We start from the raw sequence: 17,411 nt of genomic DNA, 5'->3' as shown, positions 1-17,411 counted from the left end.
CTCGAGAACAACATGGCCAAATGTCATGTTTCAGATCCTCTGGCTTTTACTTAGCTTAGCTTCTGGCCTCATGTACTGGCTCTGATCCTTTATTTTCAGCTGCAGTAAGGAAATTACTATGCTAATGGGTATGTTACAATCTGGCCCTTGTGTCACCAATGCTTATAGCAACTGTTAACTGATCGCTTAAAAATTTGGCAATATTTTGGACTTGCCAAGATCTGAGATGTATGCAAATGTCTCTATTAAATGATAGTACCACAAATGCTGAGTTAATGAAGATGTATTCAACAAGACTGATTATGAGATTTATTAATTGATACTTTATAGGGCACAGGACCGTATAAATTGGACGAATGGTATCTGTGGTTATGACGGATAGTTCTCATACTCAAATTCTTCTAGTGGACTGTGCATATGTCCGATTTTTACATCAGAATGTGTGGTCCGAGGAAAAAGTCGCAGCATGCACAATTTGCCTCCAAGAATCAGATGGAACTCACCCATTCAAATCTCTGGGTCCGTAAAAAAAAAAATCAGACCGTACTCGGAGGACATCTGAGTGCAGTCCAAATTTCATGGACTGACTGCATGGAAACTTGACTTTGCATGACTTTGATGGACTGCATGGAAACTTTTTTCTCCCTTGCAGCGCTGGGGTCCTGGGTTCAAACCCCACCAAGGACAACATCTGCAAAGATTTTGTATGTTCTCTCCGTGTCTGCGTGGGTTTCCTCCGGGTACTCCGGTTTCCTCCCACATTCCAAAGACATACTGATAGGGAATTTAGATTGTGAGCCCCATTGGGGACAGCGATGATAGTGTGTGCAACTTGTAAAGCGCTGCGGAATATGTTAGCGCTATATAAGAAAATAAAGATTATTAAAGTCTGATAAGAGTTTGATTAGCATAATCAGACTGATTTTCTCAGATGGAGAGAAAACGGTAATCATGAGCACGTACCTTTTATAATGTCATGAACTGCTATTTGGGCCCACAACAAGATTCAGAATGGAAAGAATGCCATTTGTTGGAATGTTCTTTTGGTGACATGTCACATTTGAAGAGCCTTTTGGGTATAAGAACAATTCAAACCACTCAAAAGTGCACATGGTTTTATTTATCTGAGATCTTCTTTTTAACTACATCACCCACCTACAGCTTAGACTAGGGCTGCACGGCGGCTTTGGCTGCAACTGTCATTGTGCAACTGCTGTTTGCTCTGTGCCGCTTGAGGAGACACAGCGGTCAGTGGATGCTCTTGTCTGCTGGCCTCGATGTCTTTAAAAAGACTGCATAGACAGGGCTCATACTATTGTATGCCCACTTTCTCTCCCCATGGGCTGAACACTACTCAGACAACACAGGGTGAGGGTAAAACAGTGTGGCAACAATTTATTGAACCACCAACACACAATAGCATACAGAACAGTCCCAGCAAAATGCCCCAAGATGGTGCACATTAAAGAGTCGCACCCGTCCGCTGACTCGCTGGGATAATGGCAGCTATTACTTCAGAGCTCCCAGAGTCCGCTACCCCACATGTGGCATGCACAGAAAGGAGGTAATGACAAGCTTTGGAAGCTGACAGTTCATTGATGTACAAGGCCAGGTAACGTGATTGTCTGAACCTGATTCTCTAAAAGTCTTTGAGGGTTCAGTGATGGTCAATGAGGAAGCTCTGTATTCCTTCAGTTGGAGTTATGATGCCATGACTTCTGTAATGTAGACTCCCTGAACACGGGCAGATCCTCCTTTTTATAGGTCACAACTTCTCATTCAGTCATTCCGCCCTCAATGCTGGTGTGTTCAAACAACATGTATAGATTGTCCTTCATATTGCAGAGCACGAATGGGTCATCAACATATTAACAAACATTCAAACATTGTGCCTTTATTTCCCAAAGATAGTAGACCAATACTAGGACTGCAATACAAGGACAGATACAATGGGTAGTCAGCAGCCAGTGAACAATAACTCAATAAGGGTCAACAGTCATTCTCACATGACCCCTAGCTCATGTCCCTGGGCCTACTGAAATAACATGTCTGGAAAATTCAGATTAAATGCAGTGTTGCCACACCGCTGTTATATTGTATATTTAAGCGAATGGGGTTTGCATTGCTACATTGACACTACCATGAGAAGCAAATCACAAGGAATAAAACTGTCATCATAACACAACCTTAGAACATATTGTTACCCCAGGAAACTAAAAAAAATTGCAAATATTGATAAAAAGTTAAGTTTTATTGAAAATATATATATAACATAAATAAAATAAATACAAACGGAATCTCAACAAAAGAGGGGGTTCACATGTCAGCATATAGTATAAAGTCAGTGAATAAATAGATTATCAGAGTAGAAACAGGTCATATAAATATAGTAAAGTGCAAGTGCTATTTAAATAGAATGATCCTGAATTCATTATCCTTACTCATAAAAAAGCTAATATAACAAAGATTAGATTGCTTTATATAATACTAGATGGCAGCCCGATTCTAAAGAATCGGGAGTCTAGAATCCATATATACTTTATTTATTCAAATGTAAGAATAATACAATTAATAAATAATAGTAAGAAAGAACAAAAATAATAGGCAGTATATGGAGAAAACACCAAACAAAAGTTCAAAATTGGTGTGAAAATGTCACTGAACCACTTCACAACTAAATATATATAGTTTTGGTAAATGGTATTATCATTTTTTTGACGAAATTCGGCAGGAGCTTGAAGAGCAACGTCACTGGGCCCGCCTCCACGCAGTAGAAACTTGCTGTGAGGTAAAAATTCAAAAATCACACCAAAATGGCGGGCGGAGTGTGTCACAGTACGGCACGTTTCTGATTGGTCGCTCGCAGCAGGCGGCAACCAATCAGACACTGGACACTGTTGACGTCACTTATCTCCGGACATTAGCTCCGGACATTAGCTCCGGACATTAGCTCCGGACATTATCTCCGCACATTAGCTCCGGACATTAGCTCCGGACATTAGCTCCGGACAAAGCCACGGAAGTTGGCACAAATTGCAGGAAGTAGTATTCTAGGCAATTAATCTCCGGACATTAGCTCCGGACATTAGCTCCGGACATTAGCTCCGGACAAAGCCACGGAAGTTGGCACAAATTGCAGGAAGTAGTATTCTAGGCAATTAATCTCCGGACATTAGCTCCGGACATTAGCTCCGGACATTAGCTCCGGACAAAGCCACGGAAGTTGGCACAAATTGCAGGAAGTAGTATTCTAGGCAATTAATCTCCGGACATTAGCTCCGGACATTAGCTCCGGACATTAGCTCCGGACATTAGCTCCGGACAAAGCCACGGAAGTTGGCACAAATTGCAGGAAGTAGTATTCTAGGCAATTAATCTCCGGACATTAGCTCCGGACATTAACTCCGGACATTAGCTCCGGAAATTAGCTCCGGACAAAGCCACGGAAGTTTGCACAAATTGCAGGAAGTAGTATTCTAGGCAATTATATATTAGATACCACATATAAATAATTACACAATATCACAATTATCAATATTAGTGCTAATAATTAATTGGTAAGTCTAGGTCAATTGTATAACATTCAAGTGAATGAACATACCACAAATAAGAAAGTGTCAGTGCTACAATAGGTCAAAGCATTTACTTCTAAAGGTCTATCTCTGTAAATAACCAGGGCTTTTTCTGCATGTGTCCTTCCATCCAAACGCCGTTTCGACCTGTTTCTTTCGGTGGCAAGAAGAGATCCTCCTTATATCACTTGATTTTTTTTGTATTATTCTTCATAGACTGAGTCTAACAATCACATCTTCAATGTGCCTCAGCATTTCATTAGTAGACTTCAATCAGATAATGTTTTTTCAATCCAAATTTGGAATGAGCCATGGCCATTGATCTCCTAAAAAAAAATCAGCTCAACTTTACTATTGATGATTGAAACAATCCATTGCGATTCATCATCCATCTGAATGTCATGAAATTCTCAGGTCTCAGTGAATTCAAATAATTTGCATTTCGATTCATGCAGGTAGTACGTCCGACCCCATTTAACACTTACTTGGTTGTCTGTTTCTGTTTCAATAAAATCAGTGTTTTATCATCAGGCTAGTATCGCAAGGGGACAAACTGCTTTGTGCCCACTAGTCCAAACTCTACACCATCACTGACTATTTTCTTTCTGTTAATATAAAATGTACAGTGAAACCTGCAAGTCAGTGATGTGGGTGGGGTGACACAGAGCTCAACATTTTGAGCTCTACTAGATCTGCAGTGGAAAAAACTGTAATTCTGTAACAACTGCTGTGCACAATAAACTAAATTATACATCCCTGGAATCAGAGTGTCTGTCCCTACATCATGCTGCTGTCAGATTGCCTAGCAAATCCTGCTGACAGGTACCTTTTGAGAATATATATATATTAGTGATGAGCGAGTATACTCGTTGCTCGGGTTTTCCCGAGCGCGCTCGGGTGATCTCCGAGTATTTGTGACTGCTCGGAGATTTAGTTTTTGTTGACACAGCTGCATGATTTACAGCTGCTAGCCAGCCTGAGTACATGTGGGGGTTGCCTGGTTGTTAGGGAATCCCCACATGTATTCAAGCTGTCTATCAGCTGTAAATCATGTAGCTGAGGCAATGAAAACTAAATCTCCGAGCACTAACAAATACTCGGAGACCACCTGAGCATGCTCAGGAAAACCCGAGCAACGAGTACACTCGCTCATCACTAATATATATTTTTGCATATTGAACACATTATAAACAAAGTTTAAAGCTCCTCAGTGCTAATATTTCACACTAAAGAAAAATACTGAAACCAATACCTGTCTCTTATGAAGGATTCTTCGTGGCTTATGAGAAGGACAAGCCACAAGCAGTATCTTTTTCATTACATTTGTCTTTATTTTAAAGGTGTTATTTAAAAAACCCTCAATATTTCAGAAATGTAAATGCAACTGTCTATCTTCACAAGATGTACATGTTTTATAAGCTGTTTGCATTTTTTTTGCACTCTTGTTTTAACAGTCCAATGTTATTCTTGTACAAACAGCCAAATATAGTGGATTGTTGCAGGGGCTTGCTATTGGGACTTGAATCTAACTTGCAGTTTTTGCATCATCCCTTTAGGTAAAGGCCCAGTTTGTGTTAATTTTTTTCTTTCAATTGTTTAACCCCTTTCTGACATTAGACGTACTATCCCGTCGAGGTGGGGTGGGCCCATATGACCACCGACGAGATAGTACGTCATATGTGATTGGACCTGCTTCCCGGGTCCTGCAGGGAGGTGGCTTACCAGCGCCTGCTCAGAGCAAGCGCTGGTAAGCCTGCAGCCCTGCCTGTCAGATCGCTGATCTGACACTATAGTGTGATGTCCCCCTGGGACAAAGTAAAAAAGTAAAGAAAAAAATATTTACATGTGTAAAAAAAAATAAAAATAAAAATTCCTAAATAAAGAAAAAATATATATATACCGTATATTGTTCCAATAAATACATTTCTTTATCTAAATAAAAAGAAAAACAATAAAAGTACACATATTTAGTATCGCCACGTCCGTAACGACCCGACCTATAAAACTGCCCCACTAGTTAACCCTATCAGTGAACACCGTCACAAAAAGAAAAAAAAAGATGCAAAAAAACAATGCTTTATTATCATATCCCCGAACATAAAGTGGAATAACAAGCGATCAAAATAAGGATATAAATATCCATGGTACCGCTGAAAATGATATCTTCTCCCGCAAATAATGAGCCATGATACAGCGTCATCAGCAAAAAAATAAAAAAGTTATAGTTCTCAGAATAAAGCAATATAATAATAATTATTATTTTTTATATAAAATAGTTTTTATCGTATAAAAGCACCACCAAAACATAAAAAAAGATTTAAATGAGGTATCGCTGTAATCGTACTGACCCGAAGAATAAAACTGCTTTATCAATTTTACCAAAATGCGGAACGGTACAACCCCCCCCCCCCCCCCCGCCCCAAAGAAATTCATGAATAGCTGGTTTTTGGTCATGCTGCCTCACAAAAATCGGAATAAAAAGCGATCAAAAATGTCACATGCCCGAAAATGGTTCCGATAAAAACGTCAACTCGTCCCACAAAAACCAAGACCTCACATGACTCTGTGTCCCAAAATATGGAAAAATTATAGCTCTCAAAATGTGGAGACGAAAAACTATTTTTTGCAATAAAAAGGGTCTTTTAGTGTGTGCCGGCTGCCAATCATAAAAATGCACCAAAAAAAGCTTTTAAATTAAATCAAATCCCCTTCATCACCCCCTTAGTTAGGGAAAACTAATAAAATTTAAAAAATGTATTTATTTCCATTATCCCATTAGGGTTAGGGTTAGGGCTAGGGTTAGGGCTAGGGTTAGGGCTAGGGTTAGGGCTAGGGTTAGGGCTAGGGTTGGGGTTAGGGCTAGGGTTGGGGCTAGGGTTGGGGCTGGGGCTAGGGTTAGGGCTAGAGTTAGGGTTAGGGCTACAGTTAGGATTGGGGCTAAAGTTAGGGTTAGGGTTGGGGCTAAAGTTAGGGTTAGGGTTTGGATTACCTTTACGGTTGGGATTAGGGTTGGGATTAGGGTTAGGGGTGTGTCAGGGTTAGAGGTGTGGTTAGGGTTACCATTGGGATTAGGGTTAGGGGTGTGTTTGGATTAGGGTTTGAGTTAGAGTTGGGGGGTTTCCACTGTTTAGGCACATCAGGGGCTCTCCAAACGCGACATGGCGTCCAATCTCAATTCCAGCCAATTCTGCGTTGAAAAAGTAAAGCAGTGCTCCTTCCCTTCCAAGCTCTCCCGTGCGTCCAAACAGGGATTTACCCCAATATATGGGGTATCAGCGTACTAATGGCGCATTCCAAACGGCGCTCCTTTCCTTCCAACCTCTGCCTTGCGCCCAAACGGTGGTTCCCCCCCACATATGGGGTATCAGCATACTCAGGACAAATTGGACAACAACTTTTGGGGTCCAATTTCTCCAGTTACCCTTGGGAAAATACAAAACTGGTGGCTAAAATAAATTTTTTGTGGAAAAAAAAGTATTTTTATTTTCACGGCTCTGCGTTATAAACTTCTGTGAAGCACTTGGTGGGTCAAAGTGCTTACCACACATATAGATAAGTTCCTTAGGGGGTCTACTGTCCAAAATGGTGTCACTTGTTGGGGGTTTCAATGTTTAGGCACATCAGGGGCTTTTCAAACACAACATGGCATCCCATCTCAATTCCTGTCAATTTTGCATTGAAAAGTCAAACAACGCTCCTTCCCTTCCGAGCTCTGCTGTTCGCCCAAACAGTGGTTTACCCCCACATATGGGGTATCAGCGTACTCAGGACAAATTGCACAACAACTTTTGGGGTCCAATTTCTTCTGTTCCCCTTGGGAAAATAAAAAATTGGGGGTGAAAATATCATTTTTGTGAAAAAATATGATTTTTTATTTTCACAGCTCTGCATTATAAACTTCTGTGAAGCACTTGGTGGGTCAAAGGGCTCACCACACATATAGATAAGTTCCTTAGGGGGTCTACTTTCCAAAATGGTGTCACTTGTGTGGGGTTTCAATGTGTAGGCACATCAAGGGCTCTCCAAACGCGACATGGCGTCCTATCTCAATTCCAGTCAATTTTGCATTGAAAAGTCAAATGGTGCAATTTCCCTTCCGAGCTCTGCTGTGCGCCCCAACAGTACCCCCACATTTGGGGTATCAGCATACTCAGGACAAATTGCACAACAACTTTTGGGTCCAATTTTTCCTGTTACCCTTTGGTAAAATAAAACAAATTGGAGCTGAAGTAAATATTTTGTGAAAAAAAAATTAAATGTTCATTTTTTTTTAAACATTCCAAAAACTCCTGTGAAACACCTGAAGGGTTAATAATCTTCTTGAATGTGGTTTTGAGCACCTTGAGGGGTGTAGTTTTTAGAATGGTGTCACACTTGGGTATTTACTATCATATAGACCCCTCAAAGTGACTTCAAATGTGATGTAGTTTCTAAAAAAAATATTGTTGTAAAAATTGGAAATTGCTGGTCAACTTTTAACCCTTATAACTCCCTAACAAAAAAAATTTGGGTTCCAAAATTGTGCTGATGTAAAGTAGTCATGTGGGAAATGTTACTTATTAAGTATTTTGTGTGACATATCTCTGTGATTTAATGGCATAAAAATTCATAGTTGGAAAATTGCGAAATTTTCAAAATTTTTGCCAAAAATGTCCATTTTTTTCACAAAAATGTCCATTTTTTTCACAAATAATATCAAAGAAATTTTACCACTATCATGAAGTACAATATGTCACGAGAAAACATTGTCAGAATCTTTAGGATCCGATGCAGTGTTCCAGAGTTATAACCTCATAAAGGGACAGTGGTCAGAATTGTAAAAATTGGCTCGGTCATTAACGTGCGAACCACCCTTGGGGGTAAAGGGGTTAAAAAAAGGTAAAATATGTTTTTGTGCTGTGTTAGCCAGTAGATTGAAAAATATTTAAATTTGAGAGTCCTCAGTTGTTGATACCTTTTAATGGCTAAATATACAGGTGGTAACAAATTGCAAGCTTTTGAGACTACTTAGGTCCCTTCATCAGACATAGACTAACACAAGATCTGAAGAGTAACATATCTAAACACAACAGGACACAGAAATAATGAAATAGATAAGGCAAGTGACCTGAAGCAGAACTATAGATATGGGATAAGGGAAAAACTGTTGTGGCCGCAGTCTATAGCTGTTGTGGAACAGTCTATAGCTAAGGAGTGTGAAAGTTTTATTGTCCTGTGATTGAAGTCTGGTCCATGATTGTGATGCCCCCAAATCATCTTGGAATCACATTCCTCAGTTGACATAGAAATACATAAATGTATGTGACACATTCAATCATAGATCTGATGCAGCTGAAAATACCTAGGATCTTGTCCTTTGTCATTAAAAATGGACATTTTTTATATTTTTCCTGGTTGCAGGGAAATGTTCCTGTAGCTGTTGGAGAGGACAGGGAGCTTCTGACAATAATGCTTCTTAGATTTGGAGGCTGCCTAAAACACTGAAGTGGGGCATCTGGAAATAAAGATTGTGATCGGGTATCTATTTGTGACAAAGGTTGCAGCTAGTGATGAGCGAGTGTACTTGTTGCTCGGGTTTTTCTGAGCAAGCTCGGGTGACCTCCGAGTATTTATGACTGCTCAGAGATTTTGGTTTCATTGCACCAGCTGAATGATTTACAGCTACTAGACAGCTCGATTACATGTGGGGAGTCCCTAGCAACCAGGCAACCCACACATGTACTCAGCCTGGCTAGTAGCTGTAAATCATTCTGCTGCCGCAATGAAAACAAAATTTCCGAGCAGTCATAAATATTCGGAGGTCACCCGAGCGTGCTCGGGAAAACCCGAGCAACAAGTACACTCGCTCATCACTAGTTGCAGCTCCACTTTGCATCTCCAGATTTGGATTGTAGGTAACTACTAGAGGCACCCGGTTACTTTCTTGTATTACATGTCCAGCTGCAGGTCTGTATGTAGGGGAGACAGGGCGCAAACTTAGAACAAGAATGAATTCTCATTGCCACACAATAAAAGAAAATAAAAAAAAGGAATTGCATTTGGTGTTGGCCAGCGCACAACACCAACACCAATTGAAAGGAGCATTGAAAGTCACCTTCCTAATGCTCTCCAGTGAGAGGAAAAATAGGGTAGACCTCTTTTTGCAGTCTCCTGCTTATTAAAATGACCTGTGCCAAATGGGAGGAATGAAAATCTGAAGAAAAAAAAAAGGGACAGACCATGCAATATGCCGAAAAAGAGAATGGACAGCACCTCCAAAAATCATTAATTGCTTATATGGGAGGTGTGGTCATTTGTCTTTTTTTTTGGTGTATAGTATGTTCTTTCCCCTTTATTGGATCAGTACTCCTCAAATTTAGCCAAGGTGATTTTAAATTAGCAGGAGACTGCAGAGAAAGGGGTCTAGCCTATTTTTGCTCAAAATATGAGGGACTCAGTCTTGCAGCATGGATGCTGTGAGGCACTGGGCCATCTGTCCTGCTGGCGCATTGTTGCTGTGATGGTTGTTAGCGCACGACTATGCTCCATTTAGGCAATAGGGACCCACTGAGAGGTTCGCCGTGACAAGGCAGTGGGCTTTATACAGTCTGATCAGAATGTTAAACTAAGAACCTCATGTTCAGTAATATATATTTTCCTAGCGGTATTGGATCAACGTATGAATTCTTAGAGTTGCGGTCCATACTCTTTTCTTAAGCCTATGGGTGCGTGTGAAACATCTCACCTCAGTCGGATATCACCCGAGTGCAGTACGATTCCTGAAGACGCTTGCAATGGAGGAGATGGAGAAATTAATTTCTCCTTCTCCTCCTCACTTGTGCTCCGATCCTCTGGTGCGAGAGGAGCAGCTATGGGGCCGGTGAGTTTATGGTCTTAGAGCCGACCGACACACCCTCATTTGGCATCTTGATTTCTATGGTATCTACATGTTCAGGATTCAGATACCATTTCAAAGCAATGGTGGAACAGGAAACTAGCAGCTTTTTACTCCATTATTCTACACATTTACATCACTAGATCAGGTAGGGCCTCAGTGATCACACAGCACAGACCAGAGCAGTACATCGATAGAATGGAGTTAGTTTTTTTTCATTAAATTTTGACAGTCAGTACTTTTGTTGAAAGGCAACGTGTTCATAATGTGTGAAGGAATGATGGGGACATCATACTAGGGGGTATAAACTGTGAGGGCAACATACTGTAGAGGGTCACAGTGGGGACATCATATTTTGTGGGAGGTGTGAACAATGTTGACATCATGCCATGATTACTGTGGGGGCATACTATTTTGTGGAAGCATTCAGAGGCATCATACTGTGTGGGGACATTATATTGTGTTGGGGCACTCATAGTTTACTTGTGTCACAAAGAAACCATCATACTGTTCATGTGTGGGTACTGTCAAGGCAAAATACTGTATGTGTGTAAATTCACTGTAGGGGTATCATACTGTGTGTCAGCTGAGTAATTTTAGAGTCATCGTAGTGTATCGTGTCCATGAACGGGGTATCTTAACAAGCTAGAACAGTAAGAGGCTTCAAAAGCGGCACTACATTTATGCACATGCCACAGTACATGTTGCTATCCTGGTCTTTCAAAATTGGGAGCTGTGCACTTTTGTGACTGCACCTATCTGCCAAGATTCATTCTACTCTGTTTAATATTTTATTTAGGCGGTGGAAGACTTTTGCTATGGGCCCCATAATTTCAATGTACATCTCTTGTAAGCCCTAGGAAAAACATACTGTAGGTTTTAGTATAAACCTATTGTGTATAAAGCATATACAGTGGGGGAAATATGTATTTGATCCCTTGCTGATTTTGTAAGTTTGCCCACTGACAAAGACATGAACAGTTTTTTTTTCTTAGGGCAGGATAATTTTAACATTGAGAGATAGAATGTCAAAAAATAAAATCCAGAAAATCACATAGTATAAATTATATACATTTATTTCCCCACTGTAGAAAAATAATTTATATTTAGTATATGTTTATCACATGTTTCTCTACAGTCACTGACCTAGTTTAAATAAAATTGCTTTATTTTAATACAGCAAAAGTACAAATTACATAAACTATGGGGATAGCGGGGTTTAGTAGAGCAGAAAGTTGCAAGCTATACACAAAGCATTCGGCCTCTATAGTGTTTGGGCAGCTAATTAAATCCAATGTTTGTTAACAGCGCACAATAATGCAAACAGACAAATGTAGGCCAACGTGCAGTATATGAGGGGAGCAGAATGTGGAGCGAAACTTGTTTCTTGTTTTTACAAAAGCAAATTAGAACCTTAGGAAAGAATTATTATCAACAGTACAGAGGCATAAACTCATTACATAAAATAATGGAAGGAAACATTTTATGAAATTGACTCATTATATTTGGTTATTTTCATCTTTATTTGGTGAATTGTTTTGCTAGTTTTTTGCCTTTAGACGGAGCCATTTTAATCTGTGTGTTGCAAATGCTGAAACTATTCATACTCCTATATAAATGTCAAAAGCAATATAGCTAGGTTTCCATACAGACTCATTATTTAGTCTTTTCTCTTGAACATTCATGCGAAAAAGAGATTTCAAAAGGAACTTATTTTTTGCTGTGGGAAACTTTTCAGAGGATCTGTTGCCAGATATCAAAATACTAACTGCATACATTAAATCAGAGGCGGACAAGCCATGGGTGCAACATGCGCAGCTGCACAGGAGCCATAGAAGAAGAGGGCCCATTTTCACCTCTAAAGCAGGTGGAATTGTGCATTAAAGGGAATCTGTCAGCAGGTTTTTGCTACCTCACGTGAGAGCAGCATGATGTAATGAAAGAGACCCTGAATCCAAAGACATATCCCTTAGTTTACCGGGTGCGGCCATTCTTATAAAATCTGAGTTTTAAAATTTAGTAATGCAGCAGAGCTCAGAAAGCTAACTCCACCAACACCAGGCTCTCAATATACATATTCTAAAGACATAGAGCTGCTTATCACAGGAAGGGGAGTATGCACAGGCAGCTATGGCTGCTGTAGTCTGGCAATGATAATGACCAGTAAGTAAACAACACCCCACAACCTGACATGTGACAAATTGCTGAAATCCATGTTTTATCCGCTAACTCATGCTGCCCTCAGATTACATAGCAAAAAACCTGCTGTTAGATTCCCTTTAAAATGAGCTATTGCACTCAAAAGAGTCCATAAATTGTTCTTGCAGAGGGACCCTCTGTGCCCATTTCTACCCTTTATTAAATAGATCTCTTAGATCTGATTGAGCTGGTGTGCATACTTTGACAACCACTGTCAGAGAGGCTGTATAAATCTCTATGAAAGTTTAACCCAATTGCCCCTTATCAAGTATGACTGAAAGCTCCTCATTGTCCTGCTGTAGAGATCTCACCCTGCTGATGACAAGCTGCAGCTGGTTGGATGGAGATTGACTGCACTTAGGTCATGACTCATTCAAATGGTTATGCCATAAGTCTGGCGTAGATATGAAAATTCACATTTTATTGTAATGCAGTACTGCAAGAAAAAAATTACAACTTTTGACATTTTCATGCCAGTTTCACCCAGCTCTGCAAAAATGGATGAATCTGGAGTGGGATATCTAATTCATGATGAGCTGTGACATACACTATGCCTAAAAATTTACTGGAGTATGTGTTAAGGTACCGTCACACCAAGCGACGCTGCAGCGATACCAACAACGCTCCGGATCGCTGCAGCGTCGCGGAGGGACAGACAGCTGAAGGTAAGTATGTAGTGTTTTTTTTTTTTTACTTTTACGCTGGTAACCAGGGTAAACATCGGGTTACTAAGCGCGGCCCTGCGCTTAGTAACCCGATGTTTACCCTGGTTACCAGCGAAGACATCGCTGGATCGGTGTCACACACGCCGATTCAGCGATGTCAGCAGGAAGTCCAGCAACGAAATAAAGTGCTGGACTTTCTGCAGCGACCAACGACATCACAGCAGGATTCTGATCGCTGCTGCCTGTCAAACTGAACGATATCGCTAGCCAGGACGCTGCAACATCACGGATCGCTAGCGATATCGTTTAGTGTGACGGTACCTTTAGGGGTCGAATTCCCACCTCTGCACAGGGGGAATCTTGAACCATCTCTGCTGTGGTCTCCCATTCTGCTCCAGCCACAGTGGAGCATGCTCAGCGGAGACGTCAGTCCCAGCATCTGGTTCAGCCTGATATGGTGCAGATGGTTACTGCTGCCTTTCCAGGCTATGTGGTAGCTGTGTTTCTCTGTGAGGTTAACAGGGCACAGCGTTCTCTTGTCTCAAGTGACTGTGAAGTAACAGAGTTCACTTATACCGCCATATACTACCATCGGTTACTAGCAGCGGGTTTTACTCCTGCACGGTGGACCCTGGGTGCGAGCGCACCTATTATTCTATAAATATATATTTGGTGCTTTCCACCAAGCCCTAACATAATACTAGCGCCAGGGTCTGGCTAGTAAATGGCGGATAAACAGCAATCTTTGCGGTGCATCAAGCAGCTGGAGTGTAGGTTGGCGGCTCTCGAGCGCTCAACCTCAGCAATGGATGTTACCGCACTTGCTGTTCAGGCTGCTAGCGTGGCTGCAGCAACCTTGTCCACTGCCACCCCTGTTCCGACTCTTCTCGCCCACGGCTGCCAGAGAAATTTTCTGGAGATAGTAAATCTTGTAGGGGTTTCGTGAGCCAGTGCTCTATACATCTCGAGCTTCTGGCCGCATGTTTCCCCACAGAGCAGGCAAAGGTGGGATTTATAGTGTCTCTCCTGTTGGACAGGGCGTTGGAGTGGGCTACGCTGCTGTGAAAGCGTGGCGATCATGTGGTGCAGAGTGCTTCGCTGATCCTGAGCACTCTGAAACAGGTCTTTTTAGGACCTCGAGTCACCCATGATACGGCGCTCCAATTGTTGGCATTGACTCAGGGCTCGTCTTTGGTCAGACAATTTGCCGTCCACTTTCGTACCCTAGCATCTGAGCTGGAGTGGTCGGATAAAGCCCTTATCCCTAAATTTTGGAGGGGGCTGGCTACCACGTGAAGGATGCTCTGGCCACTAGGGAGACTCCTGCCACACTGGAGGAATTAATAACTGTGTCCACTCGTATTGACCTCCGTTTTCATGAGCCGAGGTTAGAGTGAGCCCAGTGTAGGCAGAGGTTTCAGCTGGCTTCCACCTTCGCCAAACCATTGAAATCTCCGGTTCTGGTCCCTGAGTCACATGAGGTCATGGAAGTGTCACGAGCGGGATCTAAAGGTACCTTCACACTAAACGATATCGATAGCGATCCGTGATGTTGCAGCGTCCTCGCTAGCGATATCGTTCAGTGTGACACGCAGCAGCGATCAGAATCCTGCTGTGATGTCGTTGGTCGGGGCTAGAGGGCCAGCACTTTCTTTGGTCGCTGGCTCTCCCGCTGACATCGCTGAATCGGCGTGTGTGACACCGATTCAGCGATGTCTTCGCTGGTAACCAGGGTAAACATCGGGTTACTAAGCGCAGGGGCGCGCTTAGTAACCCGATGTTTACCCTGGATACCATCCTAAAAGTAAAAAAAACAAATGCTTCATACAAACCAGGGATTCAAGCTTCAGGAGGCTAATTTGCATATTCCAGGTGCCTTCTGGGAGAAGCGAAGTCTCCCTAAGCTAGAAGATCGTTGGGTACAGCCGGGACCAGCTGCTTCGAAAGCATCACCAAACCAAAATTTTTGCCTGTAGGACATTATTGCAAGAGAGCTTGGCTGAGTAGATTACACAAGAAGGAAAACACACAGCAAGTCAGCAGGATCTAGGAGCAACATGGCAGATGTGACAACCTACATGGTGAGCTGCAGCATGTGCTACATGTTCACAGATCGACCAGAAGAAGAATCCAATTTCACCTGTCAGAAGTGTAGACTAGTGGCCCTTTTAGAAGAAAAGGTGCGGAGTCTGGAAGAAAGAATAGCAACTTTGAAACTCATCAAAGAGAATGAAGATTTTCTAGACAGAACAGAAGCATCTCTACTGGTCACAGAAGGTGCAAAAAGTGTCAGAGAACCTCCAAAAGCAGATGAGTGGAAGCATGTGACCAAAAGAAGCAAGAAGACCATGGAGAAATCACCAACCACACAACTGAAGAACCGATATCAAATCTTTGTAGAGGATGAAGATGGCACACCTAAGAATGAAGCAATACCAGCAAGCAAAAAAGAAAAGGGCACACAGCAACAAGTGACAGCAAAAAGTACAGCCAAGAAGCAACGAAGAGTGGTGGTGGTGGGAGACTCACTACTGAGAGGCACAGAAGAAGCCATCTGCAGACCGGACATAACTGCAAGAGAAGTATGCTGCCTTCCAGGTGCGATGATCATGGATGTGACCGATAGGATACCAAAGCTCTTCAGCTCCAAGGACGTCCACCCATTTCTTCTGATACATGTTGGCACCAATGACACGGCAAGGAAGGACCTACCGACAATCTGCAAGGACTTTGAAGAGTTGGGGAAGAAAGTAAAGGAACTGGATGCACAGGTAGTTTTTTCTTCTATCCTTCCAGTAGACGGGCATGGCACCAGGAGATGGAACAGGATCCTTGATGCAAACAACTGGCTAAGACGATGGTGCAGACAACAAGGATTTGGATTCCTGGACCACGGTGTGAATTACTGGTATGATGGACTCCTCGCCAGAGGCGGACTACACCTCAACAAACCTGGGAAACACACATTCGCCAGAAGACTCGCTACACTCATCAGGAGGGCGTTAAACTAGAAGAAGAGGGGACGGGAAGAAAAACATTAGACTCGAACAAAGACGACCCAGGAAAACATACTCAGAAGGGAGGTAAGAACATTTCTAAAACAATCCACAGTGAGGAGATTGGAACAAAACAAAATCCTCTAAACTGCATGCTCGCAAACGCCAGAAGCCTGACAAACAAGATGGAAGAACTAGAAGCAGAAATATCTACAGGTAACTTTGACATAGTGGGAATAACCGAGACATGGTTAGATGAAAGCTATGACTGGGCAGTTAACTTACAGGGTTACAGTCTGTTTAGAAAGGATCGTAAAAATCGGAGAGGAGGAGGGGTTTGTCTCTATGTAAAGTCTTGTCTAAAGTCCACTTTAAGGGAGGATATTAGCGAAGGGAATGAGGATGTCGAGTCCATATGGGTTGAAATTCATGGAGGGAAAAATGGTAACAAAATTCTCATTGGGGTCTGTTACAAACCCCCAAATATAACAGAAAGCATGGAAAGTCTACTTCTAAAGCAGATAGATGAAGCTGCAACCCATAATGAGGTCCTGGTTATGGGGGACTTTAACTACCCGGATATTAACTGGGAAACAGAAACCTGTGAAACCCATAAAGGCAACAGGTTTCTGCTAATAACCAAGAAAAATTATCTTTCACAATTGGTGCAGAATCCAACCAGAGGAGCAGCACTTTTAGACCTAATACTATCTAATAGACCTGACAGAATAACAAATCTGCAGGTGGTTGGGCATTTAGGAAATAGCGACCACAATATTGTGCAGTTTCACCTGTCTTTCACTAGGGGGACTTGTCAGGGAGTCACAAAAACATTGAACTTTAGGAAGGCAAAGTTTGAACAGCTTAGAGATGCCCTTAATCTGGTAGACTGGGACAATATCCTCAGAAATGAGAATACAGATAATAAATGGGAAATGTTTAAGAACATCCTAAATAGGCAGTGTAAGCGGTTTATACCTTGTGGGAATAAAAGGACTAGAAATAGGAAAAACCCAATGTGGCTAAACAAAGAAGTAAGACAGGCAATTAACAGTAAAAAGAAAGCATTTGCACTACTAAAGCAGGATGGCACCATTGAAGCTCT

The sequence above is a fragment of the Ranitomeya imitator genome, chromosome 3, assembly GCF_032444005.1.
Source record: "Ranitomeya imitator isolate aRanImi1 chromosome 3, aRanImi1.pri, whole genome shotgun sequence".
In the NCBI taxonomy this organism is placed as follows: domain Eukaryota; kingdom Metazoa; phylum Chordata; class Amphibia; order Anura; family Dendrobatidae; genus Ranitomeya; species Ranitomeya imitator.
Note: the sequence above shows the minus strand (reverse complement) of the source record.